Source organism: Papio anubis, chromosome 3, assembly GCF_008728515.1.
Source record: "Papio anubis isolate 15944 chromosome 3, Panubis1.0, whole genome shotgun sequence".
Lineage (NCBI taxonomy): Eukaryota > Metazoa > Chordata > Mammalia > Primates > Cercopithecidae > Papio > Papio anubis.
This window is the reverse complement of record NC_044978.1, coordinates 145,421,098-145,441,885: the sequence shown is the minus strand read 5'-3', so window position 1 is coordinate 145,441,885 and position 20,788 is coordinate 145,421,098. Positions and strand designations below refer to the sequence as shown.

General features: G+C 38.2%; 1 protein-coding gene and 1 non-coding gene across 18 annotated transcripts in view; one reads left to right on the top strand and one right to left on the bottom strand.

Annotated features, from left to right (window-relative positions):
• The window catches only part of APBB2 (amyloid beta precursor protein binding family B member 2), a 402,192-nt gene that overhangs the window by 268,009 nt on the left and 113,395 nt on the right, over positions 1-20,788 (bottom strand). For 15 of the 17 annotated variants that reach the window (XM_031664637.1, XM_031664627.1, XM_031664630.1 and 12 more), the window contains one exon: positions 19,412-19,523. The gene's annotated coding sequence lies outside the window, so the exon portion shown is untranslated. Of the gene's footprint in view, positions 1-14,814; positions 16,818-19,411; positions 19,524-20,108; positions 20,204-20,788 lie in introns of those variants that run through there. The other 2 variants (XM_031664623.1, XM_031664625.1) reach the window with 2 other exon arrangements.
• LOC116274245 lies at positions 3,434-3,536 on the top strand. The gene has a single exon (XR_004182882.1). It is a non-coding gene; the product is annotated as a U6 spliceosomal RNA (small nuclear RNA).

Below are 20,788 nucleotides of genomic sequence, written 5' to 3'. Positions count from 1 at the left end.
ACATTGTATTTTGAAGAGCTGAGATAAATTTATCTCAGTCAATCCCAGATTATTCCTCCCTCATTTCATCTGAAGATCACACAACAGGACAGTGGTTCGCACAGCAGTGTGTGTATGTGTGTGTGTGTGTACACGTCTGTGAAACTGTACAATCTAATCACCACAGCTCTGCAAAGAACACAGCACAATTCTATTCAGGTTTCAGAAATGGAAAAAAAATCTCAAGAAATCATTCTCAAAAGCTGTTTCCAGAGTACCTTCTTGGAAAGTTTAAAAATTGGGTCCACTTTGTAATGCACGAGTATAAAGGAGGTAAATTCATAGCTTGCTAATGACCTTTTAATGCTAGAACCATAAATGGCTATTTCCAAAACATATTCACTGTATCGAATGCCTGATTTGATATTTAGTTATGTAAAAATTTTTTCCATCTCAACGAAGCCTTAAGGCAGCCTCCAAAAATTTATACAGAGGGGTTTTACCTTGTCCAGTGAAGGTTCTACTTCCAACCATCACAAGTACCAGAATTTTAAACTTTTACTATAAAAATCTCTACGGGATTATATAATCTTTCAACCATCTTCTTAACTTGAAACTTTTTTAACTAAACAAATATGACAAGACAGAATTAAAAGTGCATTAATCATAGAATGCAAACTGATAGTCAATGAAGTTCTAAGGAAAGTATAAATTAGTGAAATATTGTCATTCATTTAAAAAAGTACAATTAAAAGCAAATCAAATGAACTACTGATACTTTGACACCTACTACAAACACAGCAGATTGTAGCAGGTATAGAAAGGAAAAAGACATGGGACACAGTTACTGGCAACAGGGAACTTAGTATGTTGGAGGAACATGACACCGAACTCTATACAAACATTGGATCACATACATCACAGAATGCAGGTTTAGACTTAAAAGGAAGTTGGATAGGTCAGGTGGAGCCATTTTCTGTCAGATAAACCTATTAGACACATTTTAAAAATGTAACATGATATGTCCACACCTCCTATCTTAAAAGAATACCAATCAACAATCCTCTCAAAGTAAATTACATGCAACCAAGAAACTTTAACCTTTATCTTTCCAACATCCCTCATCACACAGTATTTATTTTTGATAAGTCTAAGTCTCCCACTATACAACAAAATATCAAACATCGCGGGATGTCCTATTTAACTTTGATTCCTGAGCTCTTGGAACCCACAGAACGCATAATAATCCAATGTATTCTTGATGAATACATAGTTGAATGAATGAATGAATGAATGAACAGTGTTATAATAGCAGCTGTTAATTTGGATTTATTTGAATATAAAGATTGATTCTTCACAGCAAAACACAGTTCAGGAGGCTTCTACAAAGTTATGTTTCTTCCTTTCTTTCTTTCTTTCTTCCTTTTTTTTTTTTTAAGACTTGGGGGTCCTGCTCTGTCACCCAGGCTGAAGTACAATGATGCAATCAGAGCTCCCTGCAGCTTCAAACCCCTGGGCTAAAGAGATCCTCTCCAAAGTTATATTTCATAAAACAAATGGCCAAAATTAATGATAATATTAATTTAAAAAGTTGTTAATTGAAGCATTATTCACAAAAGGAAAAATGGCAACAATCTAAATTTTCAGCACCTGGGCGGCACGCAGTTTTATTACGGTCATACACTGATAGATTATGGAACTATTAAAAATGACAGGCTGTGCACGGTGGCTCACTCCTGTAATCCCAGCACTATGGGAGGCCAAGGCGGGCAGATCACTTGAGGTCAGGAGATCGAGACCATTCTGGCTAACACGGTGAAACTCCATATCTAGTAAAAATACAAAAAATTAGCTGGGCATGGTGGCGGGCGCCTGTTGTCCCAGCTACTTGGGAAGTTGAGGCAGGAGAAGGCTGTGAACCGGGGAGGCGGAGGTTGCAGTGAGGAGAGATCGTCCCACTGCACTCCAGCCTGGGCAACTGAACAAGACTTTGTCTCAATAAATAAATAAGTAAATAAATAAGACAAATATGAAGGCCTGAAACAGAGAGAAATTAAGATATAACAGGAATAAAAAATGAGTAGACCAAAGTAGTATGTATGCTATAGCTACAAACGGATAAAAATATGTACACATGTAAAAAGACTAGAATGAAATACATACAAAATATATTTGTTAAAGTATATAGGTTTATGGCTTACAGGTGATTTTTTTCCACTCTAAACTTTTTGTAGAACTGCTACATTGTGGACGGGTGTGGTGGCTCACACCTGTAATCCCAGCACTTTCAGAGGCCAAGGCAGGCGGATCACTAGGTTAAAAGATCAAGACCATCCTGGCCAACATGGTGAAACCCCATCTCTACTAAAAATACAAAAATTAGCTGGGCATGGTGGCCCACACCTATAGTCCCAGCTACTCAGGGGCTGAGGCAGGAGAATCACTTGAACCCAGGAAGTGGAGGTTGCAGTGAGCTGAGATCACACCACTGCACTCCAGCCTGGAGACAGACTCCGTCTCAAAAAAAAAAAAAGAACAACAACAACTGTTACATTGCCATTTACAGGTCCTGTTGTAAAGGCAGAAGTTTCACAGTAAGTTTCTAACAGTAATTATTACAGTGATCATTAACAGGAACTTATTTCACCAAATCTAACTGCTACTGACTAAAAGATACACCAGTATTTTACGTACTATTAATAAAAATAAAAGTTATGTTACATTCATAGGCCTTAAAAATAATAATAAAAATAAAAATGCTGCCAATCATAGCTGTAAAATGTCAGTGATTGCAAGATATATCAAATTTCAAAGATATTAAAATGTGAAAAGATATGTGTCTTAGAATCAATAAAAATACGTATTATAAAGTTGTAATATAAAAATATTTTATTTGTAAAAAAGTGATCATTTGTAGTGACTAGATAACAAACTAATAAATCTATGAAAACTTTGATAGAAATCTCTTAAAGAAACAGGCTGGGCATGGTGGCTCACGCCTGTAATCCCAGCCCTTTGGGAGGCCGAGATGGGCGGATCACCTGAGGTTGGGAGTTCAAGACCAGCCTGACCAACATAGAGAAACCCTGTCTCTACTGAAAATACAAAATTAACCAGGCGTGGTGGCGCATGCCTGTAATCCCAGCTGCTCAGGAGGCTGAGGCAGGAGACTCACTCGAACCCAGGAGGCGGAGGTTGCAGTGAGCATTTCAGCCTGGGCAATAAGAGTGAAATTCAGTCTCAAAAAAAAAAAAAAAAGAAAGAAAAGAAAGAAAGAAAGAAAAAAGGAAATAAATGGCTTGATTCACAAATAGAAGTTTTATGTAAGAATTCTGAAAATAAAATACACAAGACATTGCACCACAGAGGACAAGCGTTCATCATGCCTCTGAGATAAAATGTTTCTGGTCCAAAAGAATTGAGTAAATGAATTATCAAAAAGAAATAGAATTGCTTGCTTTGACAGCACATATACTAAAATCAGAATAATACAGAGAAGATTAGCATGGTCCCTGCACAAGGATAACACGCGAATTTGTGAAGCATTCCATATTTTTAATCAGTACATACACATATATCAAAGCATTATATTGTACTCCTTGAATATATATAATCTTTGTTAATTTTTTTTAAAAAAAGAAAACATAACTAGAAAATTCTTGACTTCTGAGGAGCAGGGAAGAAATGAAGGGAGAAATTAAAGTAAGCCAAGAAGCCTGAACAAGATTCTCAGCTTCAGTATAAAGTAAGTCATTAAATGATTTGTTTGAGTGGCATTTCCTTGAAAATAAGACTGAAGCTGACAGCCAGGCACAGTGGCTCACGCCTGTAATCCCAGCACTTTGGGAGGCTGAGGCGGGTGGATCACAAAGTCAGGAGACTGAGACCATCCTGGCTAACATAGCGAAACCCCATCACCACTAAAAAATACAAAAAAATTGGTCAGTCGTGGTGGTGCACACCTGTAGTCCCAGCTAATTGGGAGGCTGAGTCAGGAGAATGGCATGAACCCGGGAGGTGGAGCTTGCAGTGAGCCAAAATTGCGCCATTGCACTCCAGCCTAGGCGACAGAGGGAGACTCCATCTCAAAATAAATAAATAAATAAAAGACTGAAACTGCCTATGGCACATAATCACAGAGGTCACTCACTGAATTACAATAACATCAATTTTTTTACATGCTCTGTCTCAAAAAAAAAAAAAAAAAAAGACTGAAACTGCCTATGGCACATAATCACAGAGAAGGTCACTCACTGAATTACAGTAACATCAAATACGGTGTAGAGAGGTAATGAGTCTACATGTTCAGTGGAATATCATGATTCAGAAAATCAGAATTAAAATTTGTAATTTTCAGACCACCGGTCCTCTAAGCTTTTCTCCCTAAGTTCACTCTTTGGCTTTTCATTTAATGTAATTATGACAATTAATTAATGTCACCTAAACTTTTAGCAGTTCAGCATGAAGAAAACATAAGAAACTTTCCAGTTGGTTATCAAATCGTGGGACACTACCTTAACTATCCATGAGAGTGTAACCACAATAATGCAACAAATAATAAGAACAAACTACAATAAGTAGTAAGACAAAGGCATTATCCAAGGAACAAAAAATGGCAGAGACATTCAAGTTCATTATTTTAAAGTGCTGATTATTTAAACCCTTCATGCATCTACATATGTAAGGTAAAGGTGCCTTTTTCATTGCCAAACTACAAAAACAAGAAAACCGAAGTCTAATACTGAAATAATCTATGATGATTTGTATAATAATAATTTATAAATGAAAGTCATAAAAGCCAACCTCCCAGAAAAAACAACAAAACCAAGAGGCGGTTCTTTGAAAAGACTGATAAAATTGACACTCCTGTAGGTAGACTGAGAAAAAGAAGACTAACTAAAATTAGAAGTGAAAAAGGGGACATTACTACTGTTTCTACAGCAATCAAAAGGATTATAGGAGTATAATTACCAACAAATTAGATAACCTATATGAAAAGAACAAATTCCTAAACACAAAACTTACCAAAACTGAATCATGAAAAAATAAAAAACCTGAACAGATCTATAACTAGTAGAGACATTGATTAGTAATCAAAAACCTCCCAACAAAGAAAAGTCAAAGATGAGATGGCTTCACAGCTGAATTCTATCAAACGTTTAAAGAAGAATTAACATCAATCTTTCTCAACAACTCCAAAAAACTGAAGAAGGAACACTTTCAAACTCCTATCAGACCAGCATTACCCTGATACCAAAGAAAAACAATTACACTATTAAGAAAAAGAAAACTGCAAACCATTATTTCTCATGAAAATTGTGCAAAAATCCCTAGCAAAAGAATACTAAACCAAATTCAACAGTTTATTGAAAGGATTATACACCATCATCAAGTGGGACTTATACCTGGAATGCAAGGATAGTTCAACATATGAAAATTGATCAATGAAATGCACCACATTAACAGAACAAAGAGGAAAAAACACATCATCATCATCATCTCATTTGATACAGAAAGAGCATTTGACAAAATTCAGCAATCTTTCATGATAAAAAACACTCAACAAATTAGGAATAGAAGGAAACTATCTCAGCATAATAAAGGTCATATATGAAAAACCCACAGCTAATAGCATACTCAATGGTTAATGACTGAAAGCTTTTCCTGTAAGATCAAAAGGAAGAAAAGAATGTCCACTTTCACCACTTCTTATCAACATAGTAGTAGAAGTCCTAGCCAGAACAATTTGGCAAGAAAAAAAATTCATCTAAATTGGAAAGCAAAAAGTAAAATTATCTTTGTTTGCAGATGACATAATCTCACAGGTAGAAACCCTTAAAAATTCCACATGAAAAAAAAAACCTGTTAGAATAACATAAAAATCAAATAAATGGAAAAGGCTGGGCATGGTGGCATGTATCTATAGTCTTAGCTACTCAGGAGGCTGAGGTAGGAGGATTGCTTGAGCCCAGGAGTTCAAAGCTATAGAGAATTGTGATCACACCACTGCACTCCAGTCTGGGAGACAGACTGAGGCCCTTCCTCTAAAAAATAAATAAATAAATATTGATGAAATAAAAAATGAATGGCAAGACATCCTGTGTTCATAGATTAGAACACTTAATATTGTTAAGTCATCTATACTACTTAAAGCAATGCAATTCCTATTAAAACACCAATGATGTTTTCTGTAGAAACAGAAAAATCAGCATTTATTCTCTTTTGAAATATACCTTAAAACTTATCAACAATCACCTCTATTTAATCTATAAAGTATATTCAACATCACAAATCAGAAGCTATTAAATCCATTCAGATACAGAGGATTCAATTTTTTTTTTCTTTTCTTTTGAGATGGAGTCTTGCCCTCTCACCCAGACTGGAGTACAGTGGCACAATCTTGGCTCACTGCAACCTCCACCTCCCAGGTTCAAGTGATCCTTCCAACTCAGCCTCCCGCATTCCTGGGATTACAAGCATGCACTGCCATGCCTGGCTAATCTTTTTTTTTTTTTTTTAATTTTTTAGTAGAGATGGGGTTTCACCATGATGGTCAGGCTGGTCTCAAACTCCTGACCTCAAGTGATCTGCCTGCCTCAGCCTCCCAAAGTGCTGGGATTACGTGTGTGGGCCACTGTGCCCAGCCAGAACCCAATATTTTAAACAAAGTGGTATCATCACTAATACTCAGGCCTACAGTGGGACATTTTACATAAGACAATCACAGGGGAGACTTGTTGAGCTTATAATCATCAGAGAGCAGTATAATAACAAATAACGGGGGGATAGCCTTTTCCAGCAATAGATGCGTGGACCTCCACAAAATAGCTGCAGTCACAAACCAAGGCAATGTTAAGAATGGTAACCATCATCATCAGATACAGACAAGTTGAATCTATTCAAAACTTGTATGAGGTACTTTTAGGAGTTATTACAGATTCATAGAATTTGTGATTGACAAGGACCTTAAAAATCCTGTTACATGTGAAACCACTTAATGGATAAGAAAATGAGGACTGCAGAAGAGGTACCTGATGTCTCCAAGGTCACATAAGGAGGTGGCACAACCATGACTGTAATTCAGGTTTCCTGCATTCCTCTATCTTCTCTAATCAAACTCCTGAGCTAAAGGTCAGGAGTACTACCTTAGTCTGTTGATGAAAAGGTCACTACAAAGTGGTTTCTCAAAGACTCTTGACCACATCAGTATACAAACACTATGGTTAATCAACTAACCCCTGCCCTAGCAAAGGAACCTCCCAGGATTATATGGGGAGCTTTCGTACTGATACTAGACTTTTTGACAGCTGTGGCTATTGCCATCCCAGCCCTGTGGAAAGGGGCTAGGATCTGCACTGTGAGAGGTGTACTTTTCATTGTCAATTATCCTGGGAAGAAGCAGATCCTGAGATAAGAAATGGAAACTAGCAAGGAAAGACATGGGAGAAGGAAGGAGGAAATCCTCCCTCTTCCAGGGTCTCATTCTCTTTGATGCCTAGATTCTACATCTAGCTGTGCTGACAGTCACTTCTGAAGGCAGGGACTGGATGGTCTAAACCAGAGAGGCAGTCCAGTAGAGAGCCCAGTGAGGAATAGGTCTATGACTGCCATAACTAGCAGTTTGTTTTTTTTTTTAAAGTCATAAACTCAACTTCTATCTTCTCTAGGGAATTAAGGACATGTTTCCAGATGAGGGATGGAATGGAAAATGGGAAAGCAGAGTCCCCAAAGAGCTATTACAATGCTGGCAGCAATGCTTAGCAGGGTGAGCAATGAAAATGGGAATCTTTGAGATAGGAATCAAGGCATGATGTCCAGGCTCACCTCATCACATGAAAATGGTTTCTCTTCCTGATCACCTCAGAGAAAGGGGAATTAATTTTTTTTCTAGGTAACAAAGCTGGGAGAAGGGGCATTAATTTAACTAAGAGATCCAATGGGTTTCCTTGCAAACCATCGCAGGATAAACACAGATTTCTGGACACCGACAATCGAGGGTGATATCCAGTGGGTGGGTGTCAGGATGACCATCCAGAACATGTACAGTCAGCATCCTTCTGATTGGCCAGAAACTGCCTACTAACTACAGGCTAAATATCCCTTACCCAAAATGCTTGGGAACAGAAGGGTTTTGAACTTCAGATTTTGGGGATTTTGGAATATTTGCATTATATACTTACCAGCTAAGCATCCCTAATCTGAAAATCTGAAATCCAAAATGCTCCAATGAACATTTTCTTTGAGCATCATGTCAGCACTCAAAAAGCATTGGATATTTTTGTATTTTGGACTTTGGTTTTTTTAGGGAAGCTCAACCTATGTTTTCAGTCTCACCCTTCCAACAATCACACATTTTTCCATCCTCAGTATCTGGTATTAACTCCTGAGCCTGGGAGACCACCAACCTTTGTGTTACACACTTCATGTTTATCCTAGATTCAGGAGTTAACAAAAATTATATTAATAAGCTAAGCAGCAGATATTAGTATTTATATTTTATAGGCTAGAAAGTTGAGGCCCAAAGAAAAAACTCATTCACAGATAGCTGGTGGAAGAGTCAAAATTTAATTCAAAGATAAACAGAATTTCCAGATTATATAGTATCAATCCCTCTACTCTGTTAATCTACCCTCTTTAAAAGATGATACTGCAGGGTAAAAGTCACTATGGGACCTGAAGGTAAATGCATCACTATTTCATAAAATATTGATATTGAAAAGTGTTCATAAGCATGTTTTGATCCTACACCCATGTGTCTCCTACTGCAATTATTGTCAAGCATTACCTGAACACCGAAAGCTTTTATTTTACATATATTTATATAACAAAACACTAGTTTGTTTCTTCAAATCCATGTATATGAACTATAATGCCAATTCAACCCTACTTATTAAGTAAAAAAACCCGAACATACATTATATGGCATCCCATTGAATCCCTATATGAATATCTCCTTTGATTAAAACACCACCATTTTCATCAAAAGATACAATTTAACAGAAGATTTAAGGGAAAATTTTGAATTTAACAATTTCCCTTCCAGTCATTTCTTTAAACCTCTGACAGAATCTTTGTTGTAAGAAGTTATATTATTTTACTTTCTACTTAAGAAATACATGAAAAAGGATCTGAATTAAACTACCACTGCGATGGAAACACTGAAACTCTAAATCAAAACAAGGTATGATAAGATTTTCTCAAAGGATGCCAGATTCCCTAAACACTACCCATCATCATGACAACCTTTAAGTGCCCTCTCTCCTATGGCTATGCCAACAACTGGTTGTAATGAAAGTTCATTTTGTTGAAATCAATTAATTTCTCTCTACAGTACATTTGAGCCTTTTCAGCCACTGCTCATTTTTTCTTTTTTCTACTTATAAGACATCAGACACTAGTCTGATATGTAATTTTACTGATACCACATCCACATTAAGTTCATCAAAGCAGTCTGAATGCTGTAAAGATTTTTTTAAAAAAGATATAGAATGCTACAAAATTCCTTTATTAGTAGGGTGGTTATTTAATGTATTATCCAAACCAGGACATTTTTAATATTGAAAGGGGTCAGTATCAAAAATTATGCCAGAAGAGCAGGCATAGCTAGGATTGTCCCAGCAAGTTAGTGTGTATGGTCACCTAACTTATTAAGGAACCAAATCCTGCATATAAAAGCTGAAAGTCTCAAAAAATGAAATAAAGACCACAGTGGGGAAGAAGGCATAGAGGGCTCATATGTGAGCAGAAAGTCAGAAGAGTCAGAAGTCAAAGAAGACTGCAGTCTCTCTCAAGCACCAAAACCTAATGTCATTTCCAGACTACCTAGACACTGCTCTTCCTCTCCTGGTTACTGCAACAGTCTGTAAGTGTGAATTAAGTCCATCATATGCCATGTGATCTGATGCCTGGTGTATTTGTCAGCTTATTTTATTGTCACCCTCACACTCTCCCTAGATACCATCTGAACTCATCCCCCATCTATGAGGTTCCTCTCCCTTTGCTTTGGTATTTTATTTCCCATCACCGAGCCAATCAGAGTTGTACTAGGCACTATGCTAAGTTATCTTCTCCACAAAAATGGGGATCCAAAGCTGAATTATATATAGTCCTTGCGAGGTAATTGTCCAAAATTTTTGTTTGCAAGACTTTGTTTAAAATGCAATACAGTTTTTGCTCCAACCTCCATTTCTGCATGTCCAAAGCAGCCCAAACAAGGAGTACAGCTACTAAGTATGCTGGTGAAGTCACCCCTCTGTTTATTTGCAGATAATTTTGTACATACAATGAAGCAAAAGAATTAAAAAGTCATCTTTGTGAAGGTGTCAACATTTTTACATCTTGAAAAACTTCATAAAAGCTATCCCAAACAAGACACTGTGGCCTTTTAGGGGAGCAACATATCATATACTCTTTCTTGCATTCCTACTTCCTCCTTGAAGCTGGTGAGGGACTATGTCTTTCCCATCACTGAATCACAACACCTTGCAGAGTTATCTAGCACAACACAGACACTCTGTAAATGTCTACTGAGTAAATGAATGAATGAGGGGCTCATGATGACTTCTTTCTTCTACAACGCTGTGATTATATATTAACTACTTTTTTCTTAATCCCGGCTCCTCAAGATCTTTGCTCCAATGATTATGTCCTCTTAAAAGGCAGCCCCTATATAGTAACAGCTTTGAGGTAAGCCAAAAAATCCGACCAAATACCCAGCAACTTAACAGCAAGGTAACTTTGAGCAAGTTTTGTAATCACTCTCTATGCCCTATTTTTTTTAATCTATAAAATAGACACGTTTTGCAAGGTTTTGTGGTATTCGTGAGATCTGAACATAACTTATACAAAGGGCCAGGCAAGAATCCAATAAATGTTAAATAAAAGAATAAATTACTATTCTTCTCTTCTGTGATCCAGATCAAAATGCAGCCATCAAAATCTAATTTGCCAAAGCTGATCTTCATTCAAACAACAGATATGCATCTAGGGCAATAAGGCACAACTAGAGTCTGTCTGCTGTTGAACATCAAAGGAGGAGTTTAACATCTGCTTTTAAATGCAGGAAAACAATAATTAGTTCACCAGTAAAAGGAAAAGTTCACAGGATCTTATTTGCTTTACCAAAGTATCGAAGTATTAAGGGATTACCAGCTTACAGCAGACTGAAGCTTTCTTGCAGGGATCACATAGTGGGTGGAGGCAAACCTGGAGATGGGTTTTTAAAGTTGGCATTGCTAGATCCTGCTTTTCCCTGTCAAGAATGCACAAGCCAAGTTTGCCCTTAGTTTAAAGCACAAAACTAAGCAGCTACAGACAACAAGAGTAAGATTTGGTCTGAGTTCGAGACCAGCCTGGCCAATATAGTGAAACCCCCATCTCCACTAAAAATACAAAATTAGCCAAGCATGGTGGTGTGTGTGTGTAGTCCCAGCTACCCGGGAGGTTGAGGCAGAAGAATCACTTGAACCCAAGAGGCAGAGGTTGTGGTGAGCCAAGATTGCACCACTGCACTCCAGCCGGGGCAACAGAGTAAGACTCCGTCTCAGAAAAAAAAAAAGATTTCATCTGAACAGAGTTTTCCTTCAACTGTGCTCGCTCTTCCAGCAATCTAAGATGTAAAACTTCAAAAGAGAAAAATATCACCGGCCTCTGTTCAACTTTAAATTCATGAAAGAAAATATGAAACTCTGCTGCGGGAATACATTTGTTTTTGCTGTACAACAATGTTCTAAGAGACCCATTCTGCTGCGGTTTCACCCTCTCCTTCAGGCCACGCAGAGGCCAATGGGAATAAAGAGCTCTCCTGTGTTCTATTTCCAGAACACCTGAACTTACTGTCCGACTGAGGCTATGAGAGCTATTTAGAGGCCCTTACCTTCCTCTTTTCCAGTAACATCAGCAGAAATGAGCTATAAAACTTTCCCTACGGTTTGGTTTCCTTTCTCACAGCTCAGTTGTGCTGCTCTCCTGGAAGATGAAAGAAACCCCAGAGTTTTTCAAAGTCCAGATGAAATGTTGATCTCAAGTAATATTTTCCATTTTCTTAAAAGCCATCATTTCCTACTTTGCTCAGGCACACAGAGCATGAAGCAAAGCCCAGACTACCTCCTTAGGGTTCACGAGAGTAGATGCAGTCAGTAGTTACAAGAGCATGTGAACTCTGGTTTAAAAACAGCAAAGGGTCATCCTGAGATAAACATAGGCTATAATACTGAAGTGCTAAATTCTGTCCTACAAGCTCACAATTTTGGCTTCCTTTTAAGGGTATCTGAGCAAAAAGTGGCTTCCAAGTGGATAAGGATTTTTTTCTTCCTAAGTTCCTAAAGAACCAGGTACATGAACCTATGATCACAGCCTGTTTTCTTACCCATCCTTATTTCCCAGACTTTTTCTGTCCAAGGGTTAAAAAGTTCATAAGTAGGGCTGGGGGTGGTGGCTCACGCCTGTAATCCCAGTACTTTGGGAGGCTGAGGTGGGTGGATCACCTGAGTTCAGGAGTTCAAGACCAGCCTGACCAACATGGAGAAACCCCACCTCTACTAAAAATACAAAATTAGCCAGGTATGGTGGTGCATGCCTGTAATCCCAGCTACTCGGGAGGCTGAGGCAGGAGAACCGCTTGCATCTGGGAGGTAGAGGTTGCGGTGAGCCAAGATTGTGCCATTGCACTCCAGCCTGGGCAACAAGAGCGAAACTCCATCTCAAAAAAAAAAAAAAAAGTTCATAAGCAGAAGAGATGGAATCCAAACCTATACAGTCTGACTCCAGGGCGTCTGATAGTCATTTGCCCTTAACTGTCACGTTGTTGTCTACATCTGACTCCAGCAGGCACCAAACAACAGTGACTGTCAGCTATAATAAGTATGTGAGGTAGTGCATATGTTAATTTGCTTAATTTAGGATTGACACAATGTATACACATTTCAAAACATCATGTTGTATATTATAAATGTATATAATTTTTATTTGTCAATAAAAAGAAGAAGAAAACAAGTGACCACTGGCCCAAGGGGCTCCACATGAGTTAGAAACTGACGTCCTTACTAATGTGAATGACAATGTAATATTTTTTATGAACTCAAAAATATCATTGACGACACTGGAGTTTTACACCTGCCACAGCAATGAAGCAGCAAGCATAGCTTTATAGCCTCCAAAAAGGGCTTGCAAGAAGTACACTTTAGTCTTGGCTTCAGTCTTTGACAGCAAGTCACAAATTATTTTTCAGATAAAATGGCAATTAGGAATTTCTTGAAACTTTAACCATCAGTGCAAATACCAAACTAACATCCAAGAAGCTCTTTTTAAGTTCTACTGGACTACAACTGCAACTGAAGCTTTACCTATAGAATGAAAAATTATTTAACTTTAGAAGACAGAAGGAATCTTAGCGATTATTAATTCTATCAATTTTAAAAGAGGGAGTCTCCCTTTGTCACCCAGGCTGGAGAGCAGTGGTGCCATCTTGGCTCACCACAACCTCTGCCTCCTGGGTTCAAGCGATTCCTCTGCCTCAGCATCCCGAGTAACTGGGATTACAGGCACGTGCCACCTCGCCCAGCTAATTTTTGTATTTTTAGTAGAGACAGGATTTCGCTACGTCAGCCAGGCTGGACTCGAACTCCTAACCTCAAGCGATCCACCTGCCTTGGCCTCCCAAAGTGCTGGATTTATAGGCATGAGCCACCGCACCCAGCCTCTGTCAACCACATTTTATTGTCTTATTGGTCATATTTTATTAAGCAAGGTGCTATGAAAGACAAAAAAATTAATGAGACTTGACCCCAGCCCTCAGGATCTTACAGTATAGCAAATTAAATGAAATGTTACATAAATATCACTCAATTCAAGTTGAAAACAACAAAGGATGCAAGGAGGATACTAAAGGAGTGAAAACAGAAAAGATCACTTATAAAATGTGGCAAAATGGTTAAGAACATAAACATGACCATCACAGTGATGGGTTCAAGTATTAACAATGCCACTCCTTGGCTGTGTGACATTAGACAAGTTATTTTACCTGCCAGGGGCTCAGTTTCAAAATCTTGAAAATGGGGTAATAATATCCACTGCTGAAAGCAGATATAAAATTAAATAAAATAAAACAGGCAAAGTTCTTAGTACAGTTCCCAGCACACTCTCAGGGTTACACAATGGCTAGCAGCAGCCTGCAGTCCCAGATCTATCATTTCTCCATCTCTCATATTTCACCACTTCTCTTAACTGGTCTCTCCAGGGCTCTGTCAGACCCTATTATTAATTCTACTTTAAAGATGAGGAAATAGGCTTTCAGAGGATAGGGAACATGCCCATTGACAAACAGCCAATAGCTTAGTATGCCCACCTCCAGACTCTTAGGCCCTAGGGTACACTGTTTTATCTTTACTTATCTAATCCTATTGTTTTCAAAACAATTAAAAGCAAGTAGATCATCCCATTGTGCAAATTATAAAAGGTGCTCTCTCTAGGCAGGCCCAGCCCCATGAGTGCACAGCTTGACCACATGTGTGCTGGGTGATTCTAAGTCCTCCTATCTGCTGCTCACACCTACACTTCTGCAGTGAACAATCTACACAACCTCACATGGTGGCCCTGGGTCTCCAGCCTCTGGTCTTCTCTTTTCCAGACTATATTCCATGCTACTGCCCAAGTGATCTTTATAAAACTCCCATCTAATAATTTCTCCTTTTAAAACTCTGGATGGCTATTTATTGTTTAGAAACTCTAAGTCTCTAGCATGGCACACATGTGACCCTTCTCACTCTGGCACCTTTTGGATCTCAGGGTCCACTCTGTTCTCCACACTCCATACCCCAGCCACGGTGGAGTTCTTACCACTCTCTGGATATGCCATGGGCTCCCATTCCTCCATGCCTTGGCATATGCTTTTTCTACAGCCCCAGTTATCTCCCTACTTTCCGTCTTCTCACTCAGCCCTCAAGTCATACTTCAGTTCCAGCTCTTCAATGCAGTGAACAGACTTCCTGATTTCTCAGCTGAAAGGACTGCTTGTCCTTTGCATACCTACAGCATTCTCGAATCAGCTTTCACCACCAGCTCATGGGAGTCAGGAAGATATTGCAGGGCTTTGTAGTTAGATGCATCATAATCGGAAGCCTGACTCAAACATGTTCTAACTGTATGAAGGTAGCAAGTTACTTTTCCCCCGAGTTTCAATAACGCCCACCCCTAGAATTGCTGTGACATCAAGTGCTTAATATCAAGTGCTTAATGGTATGGCCTCCAAACTTACTTGGGCAACAGAGTCACCCTAAGGGCAAAATACCCAGAAATCCTGATAGATATATTTAATTGTATCATGTGAACTAAGAAATATTCTACTAGAAAAAAAGATGATGACACTATATGCATACGGGCTTCCAAATATAAAACGTGTGTGTACACACACACATCCATGTTTTCAAAACCACTCTCTACATTTACCAATTAAATGTTTGTAATTTGTTTAACTTTCCTTTTACCATTTCCTAATTTAACTTAAAAAGTAGCAGCAGGTACCAAAATCGTAATGGGAAGGAAAAAACCCTAAAAATTAGAAAACTATATTCCTAACTTATTCTGAAAGGTATAGGTCAGTAAATATCATTATTGAATTTTAGTCATTGAATGTCTCATCTAAGAATATAATATCCATTCCACTGCTTTTCACATTGTACATGCTACATAAATGTTATTTAAATCTAATTTTGAAACTCAAATTAAGTTCCCTAAAAGGAAGGACATATCTCGTTCATCTTTGAATAATGAGCTCCTGGCACACAGTAGTTGCTCAACAAATGTTAGCTCAGTAAATGAACTAAAAATTAAGAAAGCACACAAAGGTTTATAAAACATTCTGGATCTCCAATTAACCCGGACTGCGATTTGCTCCATAAACAAATTATATTCCAAAATCCATCAGTGTTCCTTCTGTACCCATCATTTCATCTGAGCTACCTGGAGTTTCTTTGAAGAAAGAAATACGTAGGTAAAATCCTCCCTTAGGCACAGAAATATTGATTAAGACAGCTCAGCGGGAGGAATATGTCACCTGCACTCTTGTGTAATGTAACAAAGGGACCAAAGAAGACACAAAGCTTTATACACAGCACCTGTCAGCCAGTGACACTTACCATTTTGAACACATATTCAGACCCATGAGCCTCCTATTCAGAATATGTCTGGTTATAGTAAACATGGTAAAGATTCTAGATGGGGAATCCTTTTCTGTTCTGTTCTCATATGAAGAACCTACGCCATAGATTCCACATATTTATACTCCTTTCTAACTGAAAGCCAGGATAGCCTAAAATTAAACAAAAGTCTAAGATCCAATTGTTTCCCTTTCATTAAAAATCATGCTGTAGGTAAATACTTACTGGCATAGATACGCATTATTAAGTGGAAAAAGTAAGTTACCAAACAACTTGCTGCATACTCATTTAGGGTTAACATAAAACCAAACATAGACATGCATTAAGTAGGATAGTAAAATACAAACTTTTTATTTCCTTTAAAATAATCCATGGCTAATTTTTTTGAAGATAGGTTTATATTTTATTACCATTATAGACTCACGTTTCCAAAAATCTACCTCAAATAATCAATTTTCTGAATTGCTTGAAATGCTTGAAACAAGGAAGACTTTGAAGACACATGCAATTAAGAAAAAAGTGAAAGTAAAGGACAGAGGTTTAAAAAGAAGTGTGGAGGTTGTCTAGGGTTCCGAATTTTCTCTAAAATTGTGTGTTTGCTTTTCCAAAAAGAAACCACAAAGACATTTAAGTATCCCTTACAGTTTTCAAAGAGCCGTCAGAAACACTCTCTTACAACTTTAATAAATATCAGAAAAGACATCTCCCTCCCTCCCCTCCCATTAACTTCCATAAAACTTAACTAGTTCTTCAAAATCAGATTTATGTGCAGTACACTTCTGCATTATAACCTTCTCTTTTTTAAAACCTTAAGGGTACATTGTAAACATCCTTCTGCAAATTTTTTTTTTTTAGAGTCAGCGTCTCACTCGAGTGTCAGGCTGCAGGGCTATGGTGTGATCATAGCTCAGTGCAACCTCAAACTCCCGGGCTCAAATGATCCTCCCATCTCAACCTCTGGAGTAGCAGGGACTACAGGCACTTACCACTAAAGCCCAGCTAATTTTTTATTTTTTGTAGAGACAGGGTCTCTTTTGTTGTCCAGGCTGGTCTTGAACTCTTGGGCTCAAGCAATCATCCCACCTCTGCCTCCCAAAGTGTTAGGATTAAAGGTGTGAGCCACGGCGTCTGGCCTTAACATCAAGTTTAGTGCACAGAGATCTTTTTGTCACAGTCTCTTTGTCACAGTCCTCTGTAACACAGGACTGTCTTTAGCTTACTGTAAACACACAAGTTCCACAGATGCCTTCCCTCTACAAAATGGAAACACAACTTTTACAACAATGCCACAATGTATCCCAAAAGGGAATATTTTGGTATAATGTAAAGAAAATATTGTACTAGAGATTATGTGAAATTTGAAAGAAATGCTGTTATTCGAAAGGCAGCTTAAGTAGCTTACTTTCTGAAGCTAAGTTATATTTCCAATCTAAACACCACTGCAAATATCTAGACCCTGAAGCCCAGAGAATCAATTGTTTGACCTTTTTGTTCTATTTTTGTAGACAGACTGGGTGGCCTCCAACATAATCCTTTTTCAAATATCCTTCTAAAATGGAATAACAACTACAACACACAACTACAACACAAATATGTCTTTTAAGATTAACATGTTATTACAAGACTAAAAAATTCAACCTATAAATTTCTATTTTTTAAAAATTCCACTGACAATAATATTTCACTATTACAAATATTTCACTGTAACAAAAAAAATATTTTGGGTGAGATTTTCAAAGTCCTTACTTTCAACTAATTCATATTTTAGCAGAGACTTGACAGCCCTCAGAAATTACATGTGTATGTGCAGTGTCTGTGTATGTCTGTGTGTATATGTGTTTGTGTGTTGCACATACACATACATGTTTTTCTGTTTGTTTTGTTTTGTTTTGAGATGGGAGTTTCCCTCTTGTTGCCCAGGCTGGAGTGCAGTGGCGCAATCTTGGCTCACCGCAACTTCCGCCTCCAGGTTCAAGCAATTCTCCTGCCTCAGGCTCCCTAATAGCTGGGATTACAGGTATGCACCACCATGCCCAGCTAATTTTTTTGTATTTTTGGTAGAGACGGGGTTTATCCATGTTGGTCAGGCTGGCCTCGAACTCCCAACCTCAGGTGATCCGCCCACCTCGGCCTCCCAAAGTATGTATTTTTTCAGTGCAAATATTTAACTTCAAATAAGCTTCAAAACTCAAGACCCTTACCTTATTATAGTTATTACAAAATAATACCCAATTTAATAATTAAACATATAGTTAAATACGATAACAATAGAGCTATAAAATCTGATCTTACTATTTAATGCTTTCATAGAACGAAAGCTAAGTTCTGTTCTGTCTTGTTTTATTTTAAACATGTTTCAACTAGCTCATTTGTACTGCCAGAAATAGAGAGGAGCTATAAGACACAAAGCATAGAAAGTTTAGAAAGTTATCCAGTAATTTAATAGAAAAACAGTTCCTATTGTTGATAATGTTTCTGGAGCATGCTAGAGAGGATATTTGTGTGTGTTTATGTACGTGTACGTGCATATTTTATTTTGCATATATTCTTACGGGCATTTGATCATTCATAATTCCAAGTAGTATCCATTAAAAAAACAGATCGACTTTATATATCTGTAAGGTCCATTTTTCAAAAAGATAAGAACATAAAACTGAACTTTCTGGTTCCAAGCAATTTTTTCTAAAACACAGCAAAAACATTCAACAAGTGTCTCAATTAGAATGTCTTATAGTGCCCTCAAAAAAATTCTAAAATAAAACTGGCAGGTGCATCAATTCTTCCAAGACAAAGCTACAAGACGAATTTATTGGACAAGCAATTCCACATTTTGCTTTCCTTTCCAGACAAGAAAAGTACCAAGTTGATTTCATCCTTACTCTCAAAATTCAGAAACAAAAAGCCTATCCAAAATATCTAAAAGTCTAAACACCTGAAGCTCAGACAACTGGATTCACTTTTCTGTCACATCATATTACATTGCCTTGTATTTGACATTTAACCACTTGCAAATCTGATAAAAGTTTTGTCACAACCTTGAGGACTCAGTTTATGAAACTCAAAAGAAATGGCACAATGTAGAACATCATCCTAATCTCTTGCAGGTTTTTTTTTCATACAAAGAGGTTTCCTGAGTCCCCTTTCATGTTATACATCCATAAAAACATGTAAAATTTATTAAGCCAGGAATGAAAGAAAGTAGAAAGCCACAGACCTATTGTTAACTTTCTGAGAGAGGTATAAAAGAATTTTTTAAAAGCAAGTTTAAAATTACTTACTTTTCCCAGGTCTTCGATACAAAGCTCAGAAGGCAAGCTCCTTTTTTTCCCCACAAAGTCTGTTAATTAATAGCAATCACCCAAGGAGGTCAGGCAGCCCAAAGAGATCGATCTAGAAATTGTGTAGAGACAAAAATTTTAAATTAAAAATCAGATCAGAAATGAAAAATCAAAATACCCCATTGCAATTCAGAGTATCTCCGCATCAATAAAATAAAGACGTCATTGGGATCCTTAAATGATGAGAAATGTAAGCTGTCTTTCTTTCATAATATACTAACAAGGCTTTCTAAATCTAGATGGCAGTTCGATCTGTCACCTTTTTAAAGTTTCCAAAGCAGGAACTAGCGAGGCTTCTTGGCAACCACTCCTGTTAAAAATGTCTTTCTCAGGGAGTCATAAAAAGGAACCAAGGGAGAATCTGGACTTCTAATTATATTGTGACTTGGGAAGGAAGGTCTTCTGAAATCACGCTTGCCAGTTCCCACTTTCAAACATGAGCTCATCTTATAAACACAGAAGTAGTTGTAAATAGAAGTGAATCACAACAACTTAACGAAAATTATCAACAACTTTTAAATACTCTTCAAATGTATTAAGCACACCTTAATTTCTGCAGGTAAGAATGGGAAGAGAGAGCCGTGTTCATTTTTTCCTAATAAAACAGAAAATCTGACAATTCTGCATGATTACTAACCTCATTTAAAACATGTAACTTCCAGGCCAGGGCGCGGTGGCTCACGCCTGTAATCCCAACACTTTGGGAGGCAGAGGCGGGCGGATCACAAGGTCAGGAGTTCAAGACTAGTCTGGCCAACATAGTGAAACACCATCTCTATTAAAAATACAAAAAAATTAGCCAGGCGTGGTGGCATGTGCCTGTAATCCCAGCTACTTGGGAGGCTGAGGCAGGAGAATCGCTTGAACCCGGGAGGTGGAGGCTGCAGCCAAGATCATTACCACTCCAGCCTGGGTGACAAGTGCAAGACTCCATCCCAAGGGAAGGGAAGGGAGGGGAGGGAGAGGGAGGGAGGTGAGGGGAGGGGAATGGAGGGGAGGGAGGGAATGGAGGGAGGGGGGAATGGAGGAGGGAGGGGAGGGGGAATGGAGGGAGGGGGAATGGAGGGGGAGGGGAATGGAGGGGAGGGGGAGGAGGGAGGGGAGGGGGAGGGAGGAGGAGGGGAATGGAGGGGAGGGGAATGGAGGGAGGGGGGAAGGAAGGATAAAGAATGGAATGGATTCTATATAAATGAAAATTGAATAAGATAAAGGAAAACAGATGCCATATGGAATCATGGAATCTGAAACCAGGCACCCTATAGGGATCTCATGGTGGACATGAAGCCATGGATTGAGGAACAGAGGGGGTACGAAGCA